The sequence below is a fragment of the Drosophila nasuta genome, chromosome 2R (genome assembly GCF_023558535.2).
Source record: "Drosophila nasuta strain 15112-1781.00 chromosome 2R, ASM2355853v1, whole genome shotgun sequence".
NCBI lineage: Eukaryota > Metazoa > Arthropoda > Insecta > Diptera > Drosophilidae > Drosophila > Drosophila nasuta.
Genome location: NC_083456.1, coordinates 12,777,190 through 12,790,265, shown reverse-complemented (window position 1 = coordinate 12,790,265; position 13,076 = coordinate 12,777,190). Strand labels below are relative to the sequence as shown.

At 38.0% G+C, this 13,076-nt stretch overlaps 1 protein-coding gene across 2 annotated transcripts in view; it reads right to left on the bottom strand.

The window, feature by feature from the left end:
• Positions 1-8,542, bottom strand: part of LOC132783926 (rho GTPase-activating protein 7) — a 96,012-nt gene extending 87,470 nt beyond the window's left edge. For both annotated transcript variants that reach the window (XM_060789238.1, XM_060789239.1), the window contains exon 1: positions 7,438-8,542. The gene's annotated coding sequence lies outside the window, so the exon portion shown is untranslated. The remainder of the gene's footprint in view (positions 1-7,437) is intronic.
• Between the last annotated feature and the right edge of the window lie 4,534 nt (positions 8,543-13,076).

The following is a 13,076-nucleotide window of genomic DNA, read 5'->3' as shown; positions in this document are numbered from 1 at the left end:
GAAATCGCTTTTATGATAATTGAAATCTAGTATAATAAATAAGACTGTGTGAATGTGAGATACCCTTTACTCATTTTCAATAAAACCATATTCTAAAATTATACCAAAGTAATATAAAACAAAAACACTAAAATATATTGAAAGCTCTATAGTACTAAATTCTAAAATTTTTAAAATTTACCAGATTATCAGTCAAGCAGCTAAGTAAGCGTTTTTTACCAAATAAAAGTTTTTACATTTTCTATCTAATCCCAACATTTTCAGAAATCATAAATACTGTATGTACAAAATTATTATTTCCATTCTTATCAAGAACTTCAAAAATTCTAAAAAATAGAAATAGTTATTTTTGTTCGAATGCACTTCTAAGAATTTCTAATTTGTATTGAAAGTTTATCATTAGTTTAATGCATTTGAAAGAGTTTTACAAAGTTGAAATGCTGAAATACTGAAATGCTACGCAAAAAATAAATAGTAGATTCATCATTTTATACAGAAATTACATTTATATCTAGTGCTAATCAAACATTTCGTGTTTGACAATGATCTATTACGTATGTTTAGGCAAATAAATATATGTAGCTATCTAGTTGCAATCGATAAAGATGGATCATCAGTTTTCATGCCAATTTTTGGATAGACGCCAGCGCAACGCATTAATCATACGTCCCGTAGGAAATAGCCACGACATTGCGCAGCGCAGCAAGCTTATCTATATCTACTGTAAATGGCAAATACTTCGACATACATATGTATGTTATTGAATGTGTGTGCATTGCCAATTATCAGCCGCTAAACACGAAAGCTGATTCACACGCCAACCCTATAAAATAAAAATCGTAAACAAAAAAATAGAAGCAAAAAATGCAATAAAGAGTTTTACAATTATTGTTAAGGAAATGGGAAAAAAACTAACAATCGAACCACAAAAACATACTTAATTAAAAATCAAGTCAACAACAAACCTCCCACACACACACACACACACACACACACACATACAAACACAGTGGGGCAACTGCACAAATTGAAAAAAGAAGCGAATTGCAGTTGAGCGTACAATGGCCATAAATATGAAATCGTATGGTAAATTAATGCTATTATAGCGTCTAAAATACAACACACGTTTAATATGTAGAAGAAAAATGCTTAGAAAACAACAACAACAACAGAAAAAAAAGCCATATTTGAAGACCTTGTACGTGTGCTGCCTACACAACCAGTTCGCAGTTTCAGTTGATTTCAATTTTGTGCCTGGTCTGGTCTCTAGTCCGGCTCCACAGACTGGCTCTGAGACTGAGACTCTGAGACTCTGACGTCGTTTTGGTTTCTTAGCTTATGTATACACGTATGTATGTATGTATTGTACATAACTTTACATACCATGGCTATGTATACGGCACTTGATTTGCATAACAAATGCAACGGCAGCAGCGAACTGCTTCGCTGGAGCATATCAACAAGATTGTGTTGTTGTCTTTGTTTTTGCCAAAAACAAAACAAAACAACAACAACAAAAACAAACCGTGTGGCAAAATTCACTCTCAAGATTCATCAAATGCGCACCCAAAGCTCAAAGCTCGTCGCGCTCAATTACGACAAAATTTCACTCCATTAAGACACACACCTCGCTCGCCCATAAAAAGTGAATGTCTATCATTAAGAAATGTTTTTTTCTTCTTTTTCGCTTTTTTTTTTTTTTGCATGCCATTATCAATGAATGCTCTCAGCGAGCGCGACAGAGATTTTTCATTTCCGCTTTTATGCAAAATTAATTGCACTTAATTATAAACGAAAATTGCCAGCAATTGAACGCCTTGTGATTAGCTCGACTCGGCTGCAAAGCGAAGCGTGAACTAAAAATGCCAAAAATATCCAACAACAACAAAATCGACGCCAAAAAAGTAAAAATCATTTTTATTAAATGACAAATTTGTGGTGAATAAAAACGCGCATTAAATATGCTAATTTTCATATTTTCAACAGACATAATTGGCGACATTCTGACGCCCCCTCAACGCAAAGGGCACGCAATAACCGTCTGACACCTAAACAACAAACGAGATACGTGTCAGTTATTGGGTAGAGCCGCCCTCTATATAGGGACTGGCTTACGTGTCAGAGAGAGCAGCCCTTATTTGGAAGGGATAGAAGGGGGAAGGGGACAACAGCTATTAGTCAGCATTTGACGCTATGCGATTGCGTAGCACGGTTGTTGTGATTTGTTTGCGTTTTCACATTCAACTTGCGGAATATAAACAAATTACGCTGTAAACAAACAGTCGGACACACAGACAGACAGACGGACAGACAGCTGGACAGGTGAGTGAATATCATATCGACATGAAGGTATGGCAAATATGCATAGCATGGCAAAAGGTTAATTATGCAGGGCTCTCAGGGTATATTACAATACAAATTTCTACATGGATCAGTCAGTCAGTCAGTAAGTCCATCATGCAGTCAGTTCGTCAATCACTTTTTTTGGTGTGCTGGTTGCGCTTTTGCTTTTGCTATTTTTGTAGTACATGAAAATCGTGTTTGTAGTTTTTATTTCTTACTTGTTTCCCCCTCGCTTTTTGTTTTGGCTTGATTTTTACTGCACATTTTCGAGGCAAACAAATTTTTTGACAAGCAACTGACAGAAATTGACAAGCGCACGAGCAATGGACCGGCAATGTACGAACAGATCACAGATCACTGCAAGAGGAGACTCAGTACTCAGTCCACAACAGTCCCCAGTCCCCAATTCCCAACGAAAAAAAAAACCACAGACTAGACCCCAGACTAGACCAGAGCGTAGAGTATCTCAGACCGTAAACAGAACCGTACGTTGTCTTGTGCATGTGAAAGATGATTCCAGCTGTGAAAAGGTCAACACACAGAGACCCAGGCCATTTAGCCATTTGGCCATTCAGTCGACTAGACATGCTGTGTCTGTCATTCATTCAGTCAGTCAGTCAGTTAGTCAACTAGTCAGTCGCCCAGTCGTGTGTCGTGCAGAGTTATTGCTGTAGTTATTGTTGTTGTTGCTTGCCTCACTTTCCAATGCTCGAAAAAGACTCTGAAAGAAATGAAAAGTGTGGCCTGAGAACCGATCAAACCATATTTTGTTTTGTGTTACCTCCGACCCAAGGGTCCCCGCTATTTCTCTCGTTGACGAGCTAATATTGACAAATTAAATGCAGGTTAATGTGTGTTTAATGTGTGCGCAGTATTGAGATCGAGAAGAGATTTTCAAGAGGACGCAAAACAACAATGCAGCCAATGAATTGAGTTAGGTTTCGTTTCGTTTTTTTTTTTAAGAAAGTCCCAAAGAAAATATACTGCCAGACTGGTTTGTTTTCCTTTTTGGAGAGAGGATTTATAAAACTGAATATTTGTTTGGGAGGATTGACAAATGATAGGAGTAGATACTTTTCGATCTTTAGCTGGCATCGATTTCTTATATAAGATGGCAGATAATCCAACATCAATCAAAGAATGTTAAGCCTTTAAACAAGAACTTGTCAGACTGCTGGATTTGTATAACATTGACATTTTATTTTCTGACAATTATCAAATAGCCTTATAATGAAATCGAATCGAAACGAGTTTGAATATAATATTTTAAAAGTTCACAAAATTATTAACATTCGTTTAAATCAAAGTATCGTATAATTTTATAAAAAACCCGCATATTTCTTTGTTAACAACTTTGCATAGAACTGCTGATAAAATTATTTATATGAATAATATTGCAACACATATTTAAATACAATTTATGGAATTCGACTTTAAAAGCCAAAAAGTAAAATGAGATTGTTTTAGAGATTGACTCCAAAATTTTTAATTTTACGTACATTTTTTGATATTTATTTCGTTTAGTAAGAAACACATTTATACAAAATTTACATGATAAAATAATCGAGTAAACACTCAAATGAATCGTATTGCAACACATATTAAAATACAATTTATAGAATTAAATTAGACGCCAAGAAGTATAAAAAGTGTGCATCCTAATACTTTAATAATCTACATATTAGAATTTTCCAGCTATTTATTAAGTTAGTTTGCATATTTATGTATTTCAGCTAAAAACTAATTTTTATAAAGTGTACATAGAACTGTTGAGTAATCATTTAAATAATTCATTATATTGCAACACTTTTAATATATATGAAATTCAAATATAATTGAAGGAGTACAGTTAGAAGTATTGAAACACTAAGTTAACCATTGGAATATTAAAAATGTAATTTATGTGCTTACTTTTTAATGTATTTTACATATTTTTCAATTGTTTTAAAAGCCTATTCTAAAATTATTCATAATTTTATGAACAGCTGGTGACAAATTATCAGTTATTGGGCTCTCTTCTAAAAGGAAAATTCCAATACTCGAAAATGCATCTGCTTGCAATTTGAGGCAACATATGTGCGTTTTGCCTGTGGCACAACCAACAACAACAAAAATAAAAGAGAATGAAACATATGTGTGTGTGCGTGCACAGTATGTGTGTGTGTGTGTGTGTAAAAACTGGCAGCCAAAGGCAAGGCAATTCAAAAGTCATTGAGGCGCAAAAGTCAAGCATAAATAGTATTTGAAATAATGTTTGTTGGCCCCGGCCACAGCCCCAGCCAGGGCTGTTTGATGGTGTTGTTGCTGTTGCTGTTGCTATTGCTGTGGCTGTGGCTGTCGCTGGGGCACCACACAACGCCACTGGGCACTGGCACTATAGCTATGACTCTGACGATAACACTGGGTCTGGGTCTGGGTCTATTCGATGCTCAGGGCAGCAGCAGCAGCAGCCGCCGACGTCGTTGTGTTGTGTGGCATAATTTGGTGAGAGTTCGAGTTCAACAGCTGAAAAACAGCCACAACAGCAACAACAAGAGTAACACGAGCACATTAACTTGAAATAAGAACAACACGAATCTGAGACCATCAGAGAAGAGCGCGGAGATGTGAGCTGGAAAATGGGAGAGCAACGTTGTAATCGCCGAGAACGAAAACAACGATGATGATGACGTCGACGGCGACGGCGACGTCGCTGATGACCTCAGTTAAAAATAAATAATACTTTACATTGTTTGGAATTAGTTGCTGTTTTTGGATAGAATTTTGTTGCATCTCTACATATGTATGTCTCTGTGTCTGTATCTGTATCTATGGCTGTGTGTGTGTGTTGCTTGTAAGTTCAGGGTGGCGCTCAGTGTCGTTCCCCGTTGATGACAACGACAACAACGACAACAACGACGACAACGTCGACGTCGACGGCGACGGCATACAAATCATTTTGTCAAGTCAAGTTGTTCATTCGGCAGCTGTAGAAGGTATTTATGTAAATTCTTGTACGACATTTATCACATATGAAATTGATGAACCTGACTCTGATATATGGCAGCATTAAGACGGCAGCGACTCACAAGAATACCAAAATGCAGAACATCAGAAGCCATTCTTAAAGCTAACTAATTAAAATCCCAAATCCCATACAGATCTACTACAACAAGTACTAATTAGCGGGAATTAGGGGATGTGGCATCAGATACCGTACTGAGTATTAATATCGAGCGTATTGTTTCAGCTATATTTACTCGAGTTTGCCGTTGTATTAAACACTTCGCATCACGCACAAGTGTTTCTTTATAGGCTTATTTATATTGTACTACAAACATATGTGGAATATGTTGTCTAAACACAACACAAACAAAAAAGGCGAAAAACCAGTTTATACACACACTTTTATCGAGCAGGTTTTTATGTTGTAAAATGGGCAAACCACGCCACACTCTATAAACTAACCATATCGTCATAATATTCCTATTTATCGGAATAAAAAAAGAATAAAAAACAATCTCCCTTTTGCAGCAGCTACGAGAGACGGGGTAATGACGCATAATGGAATCGAATGAATGGAACCGGAAATCTTTCAATGCAAAATCACAGAGAACCGCAACTCATTAAAGTATTGTGTGGTGTTTTGTGTTTTGTGTTTTGAGTTTTGAGTTTTGAGTTCATTCCATCAACAGAACTAAAATAAAGTCTGAAAATTTCCATGAATTCCAGCAGATCAACAAGTCGAAACATAAAGCCAAGAAAACAAATAAAACATTGAGCGATATATCAATATGTTCGCCCGATGTGATTATGATTAAGCGAAGAAAATGAACTGCAGATAAGTGTGAAGTGCGATTTGGATTGCGTGTGACTGATGAAACAACTAGAAGGCAGACAGTTAAATACTACAGAGCGGGGGAGACTAACTAACAGTTGTAGTACTTGTATAATATAGGTTATCACTATATCATTTTGAAGTTGAGAGACGAAACCACACCGCTCACCACACACATCACAGCACAGCTGACAAGATAAAGCGGTCTGGGTCTGTCTGACTAAAAAAGGAGAGACAACCACCCGACCAGAGCCAGACTAGAGACCGACCCATTCCCATCAGTGTTGTCAACTCCAAGCATTAAGTTGTGGCGAAGTAAGAAAATATAGCTAAAAACTAAATAGCTTTCTTAAATCAAATACTTAAACAAAAAAAATTTTAAATGTTTTAACAATTCTTCTACTTCTCTTTTTTTAAAAACAAAACAATTCTTTTATGAGTTACGATTAAAAATTCTTAAAAAAAAACTAATGAATTTGTATTATATTATTTTATTTTACATAAAGTAAAACTACTATGAAGATACAAAATATCTTATGTGAGACGGACAATACAGTATAGAATTTAAGTGATATTGGTACAAAAAAACACAACTAATTGATTTTCAGAAATAACCATCATAACAGGAGCGCTCACAATTGTCAAAAAATTGTACGAAAATTTCACACCCAGCTTTATCTTAGACTTGCAATTAAATGTAGCTGCATTTATCGACAATATAGTTTACAGTATCTTCTAAATTGTCAGGCTTTTGAAAATAGCCAGACTTATCGGGTAAATAGCTAAACCGGCAACACTGATTCCCAGACCCAACTCAAGCCCATAGCGAGACCCAGGCGCAGGCAATTGCGATACTGATAGCACACAGTACATGTGTGTGTGTGCGTCTGTATGTGTGTGTGTTGTGCTTGTGTGGCATATGCCGGTTTGAGCAGAGTCTGTGTGGCTTCAGCTTCTTCTTCTTCCACTTCTGCGTTTCTGTTTTTTATTTATTTATTTTTTCTTTTGTTAATTTGTGTTTTTTGTTTTTGTTTTTTGGAGTGAAAGTAACTGCAAACATAGCGACAACAACTAACGCTGACGTCGCGTTCTAGGAAATATCTGGTATTAACTTTGGCAACTGCAGATGTGGCTGCCACACACAAAGCAAGAGCGACTGCGAGAGTGCGATGGAAGAGTCATAGAGATAAGCTAATGTTTACCCACGGCTAATGATAAGCTCCTCTTCTGCTTCTCCTTCTTCTTCTTCTTCTTCTTATTCTGTTAGTTGCACTTACCTTTAATGCGAGAGAGCGAGAGCGGCAGTTAGAGTTGAACGATAGAGCAGCGAAAGAGAGGCGGTCGTTTTATCTCAATAAGAAACTCAAGTTTCGTTGCACAAAAATACAAAATATGTATTATTCTTGATTTGAAATTCACTCAATTTGATTACTGATTTATTTTGGCCACGAATGTGTGTTTTTCCGATAACACTTTTCACTTTTCACGCACTTACAAAATTGCTGCTGTCGTTGTTGTTGTTGTTGTGGTTGCTTAGCGCTCGTTTTCAACAATTTAATTTCAATTTCAATTTCGACATGTTTTTTCGTGCGAGAATTTGGTAATCTAAAGCAGCAACAAAAACACACGCGAGGCGCTCTCCGCGCTTCTCATTCTATTCAGCGCACTAACACTCTCACACACGCACACGCTCCCGCATACGCACCTCGCACAGATACACTACCACTTACTCCCCCACACACACAACGCAACCGAATCGAAGCGAATCGCACAGAAAACAGATTTTTACGCACTATTTAGCTTTATATTCGTATTTGTGCTGTAACTTTTTCCTGGTTTGTTATGCACACGAAATACTACACAAATGCAACAACCAATATGTGGTGATAGAGAGAGAGAGAGAGCGGGGTAATATGTGTGTGTGTGAAATGCAAAGCCGAAAAAAATAAAACCGCGAATATTTGCCGCGTCTTTGACAATCGAAACGTTTGTTTTCTTTGCAATTGCAATTTCCGTGCTCGTTTTTTCGACTTGTTGTTGTTGTTGCTGGAGCAAAACAAACGTTTTCTTTCTTAATAAACTTTTACCCTCGGCTATCGTTTCGTTTAGTGTGTTTTGTTATTCTGTGTTTGTGTGTATTTGTTTGTATGTGGGTCTTGTTGTTTATCGTATATAATAAGTATTTTTCTCGATTTTGTTTTGTAATTTCGTTCACGTTTACGTTCTCGTCGTCAGCTGCGTTTGCTGCTTTTGGTTTTTTTTTATGGGAATTGAATGTCTGTCTCACGCTGCGCGACGCTCATTCATAAATCGTAGACCCCGTTTGGCAATCAGCGACACAATCTCACGACCCGTCTGCACGTCTGTTTAGCTTGGCAAGCGGTTGCCGACTAACGGTTGCAACAAATCACACTTCAACAAGCGCGATCGCTTGTCGTGTTGCGAACGAACATGTTTGAAGCGCAACGCAACCGCTTGCTGTTGTTAAGTTTTTAACAGCGGAGTTGAGTTTAAAGTGTTTCAAAAAGTTTGCGATGCAAACTTTGAACTGAGCAAAAGCATTTAATTATAATTTTTAAGAACTAAAACATTTATTTTTATTACAATTGTGAAAAAACAACTAAAAACTTTTTGCTTGTAACAAACAATACACACTTTCGAAATAAAATTAAGAAAAAAAATATGTTATTAATGCTGTAGATTTGCATTTAATTGTTAATTTCATAATAATAAAGATTGAATGCAGACTACTGAAATAATTCGCCTTTAGCACTTCGTTTAACAGACTGCTAACAGCAACTGCAAACATAACTAAACGAACTTCTGGTTCGATAACCGTTTCGGTTGTCGAACATGTTGGCTGTGGAACCAGCGGCGGGAACGGTTAAAGAATTGGTTTCAAGAACTTTTCATCATTGAAAGTAAAACCAAAATGGGGAAAACTCCACCTGCGGTGTTTTGGTGTGTAAATTTACACACTTTCCCAACGTTAACAAGCGGCGATAAAAGACCATGGAATTGCTGCAAGTTTTATGAGGGACACAGCTCACAGCTGGGCATAGGGCAACTGGGCAACTGTGTGGCATCTTGTCTGCCTGATGTTGCAGCCTCCTTGTGTGTGTGTGTATGTGTTTGTGTTTATCTGTGGTCTTAAATCATTTGCTGTTATCAGAGCTTCGTTGTTCTATCTGCCACATTTTATGACTCTGGCTTAAGCACTTCATTGTGTAAGTGTCAATTTCCAGGAAGACGTCTTAACACTTTCATTGTCTCAATTAGATTGCAGTGCCTTTGTTTACCATAGGATTAGGAAACCGAGCATCTTTGAGACTAGTGTCATTTACGAGTCTCCTAACATGTATATATTTTTTGTAGATCATAACAATCTCAAACATCAAAGAATAAACATACATATGTACATACAACAAAAATTAAGATAAAAAAAATATTATTAGAGTTTTGAATTTAATACTGGCAAAATGTTTTCGCTATTCCGTCGCCTTGTCGGTCGTTCTCGACGGGAAGAAACCGCCATCGCAATCAGCAACAACGCCAATCCCATTGATGAGGATGTGGACTCCACTTTGCGACGCATTGCTTCGCCTGATGCTTTCACTAATTTCGTCAACGAATTCCGGCTGGACTTTCTGCGCAGCAAGGGCAGAGACCGACTGACGCTGCAGGAATCTTCTAAGCTGCGTAAGGCAGCTTCGGTCGAATGGTCAAGGTTATCGGATCGCCATAAGAGAAAGTATAAACAGCTGGCAACCGACTGGAGGGACACTCGAATGTCCGTAAGTATTACGGTCAGGCCTGAAGCCGCAGAGTCCACAAACACGTCACAGCCGCTAACTCTAGTTCATGTGGACAACGTAACAATCGCCCAGTCGGAGCTGGATCGAATTCGCAGCAATCTCGACGAAGGAGGGATATTACCAGAGCGAGCATCTACTTCAAGAGCTTCAAGACTTGCAGGATTACAAATAGGTCAAAGAAAACATCGAACAGCTCCAAAAGTTATGGGACTTGGATTTAATAGGGCTAATACGCTTCAAGCACGTAATAGTATTCGAGGAAATGGAAGAAGGACTGCAAGAGTTCAAGGACCTACAAAACTTCAAAGGACTCCACGCATTCTACGAGCTCAAAAGACTCGACAAACCTCAAAACGAACCTTCGCCATTAGATCTGAACAATTTATTCCACGAGCCCTTGAGGCTCCGCCGATGCGAAGAAGTCCAGCGCTACCCTCGATCGAGGACTTTGCGTCGAATGCAGCTCGGGTAAGATCTCGTGCTCCGAAGAGGGCCCGACTTGTTCAGCCAGTTGATCCCAGGTTGCACGATCACACCTCATCAACGGAATTGGCACAGTCAATAGTTCCACGGAAGATGAAGAAGGTAGAGTCGACTGAAATTAGGATGCCAGAGGAAATTGTTGGAGATGAAGCAAAAGCCGTGCCAAAGAAGCCAAAAGCTCCACGAAAACTCAAGATGGCTGATTCGTCGCCAATTAGGATGCCTGAAAACATTGTTACAGCTGTTCCAGTAGCATCACAAGCTTCAGAGATATTTGAAACTTTACAATCATTAGCTACGCCAAAGAAACCAAGAGCTTCAAGAAAACCAAAGATGGCTGATTCGTCGCCAATTAGGATGCCTGAAAACATTGTTACAGCTGTTCCAGTAGCATCACAAGCTTCAGAGATATTTGAAACTTTACAATCATTAGCTACGCCAAAGAAGCCAAGAGCTCCACGAAAACCAAAGGGTGCTGATTCGTCGCCAATTAGGATGCCTGAGAACATTGTTACAGCTGCTCCAGAAATCCCAGAGACTTCACAATCATTACCTGCGTCAAAGAAGCCAAGAGCTCAACGGAAGTCTAAGGAAACTGGAGTTTTAAATTCCTTAAATAACTCTATAGAATTAGCAGCTCCAACAAAGTCAAGAGCTCCTCGGATGCCTAAGAAGATAGCACCGAGAGACGGTAGATTGCCAGAGGTCATTGTAACAACTGAATCAGCTGTTCCAAAACCCATTGCAGCGCAAAAAAATCCAAAAACTACCCGGAAAAGTAGGAAGGGCGAAACAACTAAATCAACTGTTCTAGAAGCTTCACATGCTCAAGAATCCTCGGGAAATTCAATGGCCTTGGCTCCTATTGGCTTTCCTGAGATGATTCCAACGGTGGAACGACGATCTCGCTTACCACAGACTCGTCAGCTGACCGACCCCATTGAATTAATGAATCGAGGAACTACAAATACGACACAAGCTCCAATATCAGAGCATCCCAGAAAAAGGAGGCGCACTACGGAACTTGTCGAAGTACGGAGCAGTTCCGAGACCTTTCGTAGTATGTGCATTCAAATTGATCGGTTTAATGCGCTGCCCAAAGACAACTCGAATTTGGAGCCGATACCCAATAGTGAGGAAAATAAACAAAATGTGCCGGGTTCTGATGGCCAATAGTTTCATGGTTCACAATGATAGGAAGCGTGGTTTAATCCATGTTGCATGCAATGGAATTGGTTTTATTCACGTTTCGTTTGCTTTTTTCTACCCCCTCCTTTTTAAGCGTTCAACGGGTTTCATAACTTTCTGAGGTGTGTTAGACGACGTGCGGACGGACAACGACGAAGAGAGGGATCGACGGACAACATCCTTATCGAAGGTGCGCATCAGCGTCACACAGAAAATCTACGTGCCTTTGAAATCGAAACCCCCGACGTCCCATTGTGTTAAAATCTCAACTATCCCCGCGTTGCATGTTGATCGATAGCGTCTTCGTCTGCGCGTTTTTTGATTTCCAATGAAACCCGAAAAAAAAAACAAAAAGACAAAAAAAGAAAAAAAATTTGAAGATTTCGTGCATATCTGAAATTGTTTTCAATGCCAGCCAGCAACAGGAATTTTCGATGTGCCTCAAAAAGGAAATTCATGCATATTTGCATATTTTCGATAGAACGTGCTTTTAACTTTAAAAGCAAAAGAAACCCAAATTAAAAAGTAAAAATAAATAAATATAAAAAAAAAAGTATTTTAAAAATTGAAAAAAATAAGTTAAAATTATCTATTAAATTCATTTATTTTCTTTGCATTCAAATTTAGTAATTATTTTTTATTTTATTATTATTAAATATAGTATTAAATACTACATTTAATAGAAAAGAGTACTGGCTGCTGGGGCCTTCGAGTGGTGCAAGATTTTAGTTTCAAGTTTTGAGTTCAAGTTGAAGAGCGTAGTCTTCCGAGACTCCCGTGTCTCCCGAGCTGTGCACAGAATGGATAAACAGTAACTACTTTTGTGACGGTGGTAGGATGTGTGTTTCAGCGCTATGTTTAAGGACTATGCTGGTCATGCCTCGACTGCATGAAGTCTGTCCGAATTCTGTCCGGGAGTCTATCCGAAGACTAGCGTCGCAAATTGACAATCTGGTATATTGTGCCGTCTATATTTTGAATGATGTACTATATCGATATACCAAATATACCTTTTGTTATATTTGTAGTATTTTTGAAGTATTTTTGATATATTTTGAGAATAATACCGCAATATATTGCTTTTATTTAAAATGAGTAGCGGGTATCTCACAGTCGAGCACACTCGACTTGTTATTAAGAGGTCGGTTTTGGATCTCACGCAGAAAGAGAAAACATATTTTGCAAGGAAAATCAGTTTTACTTTTTAACAATTATTTTAACCAGCAACTTTTGCAAGTATCACATTTATTTTGAGCGTTTATAAAGTGTGTCCAAATAATAAATATATATTATTTCTGTATCCGTATAATTGCGCGGCAGCTGTAAAACGCACTTTTCTCTCTTTGCATAAATAATGTAAATAAAAGTGGTTAAACGATAGTTTTTGTTTTCTTTATATGCAGCGCTCACAGCATGCGAGCTGGGCAATA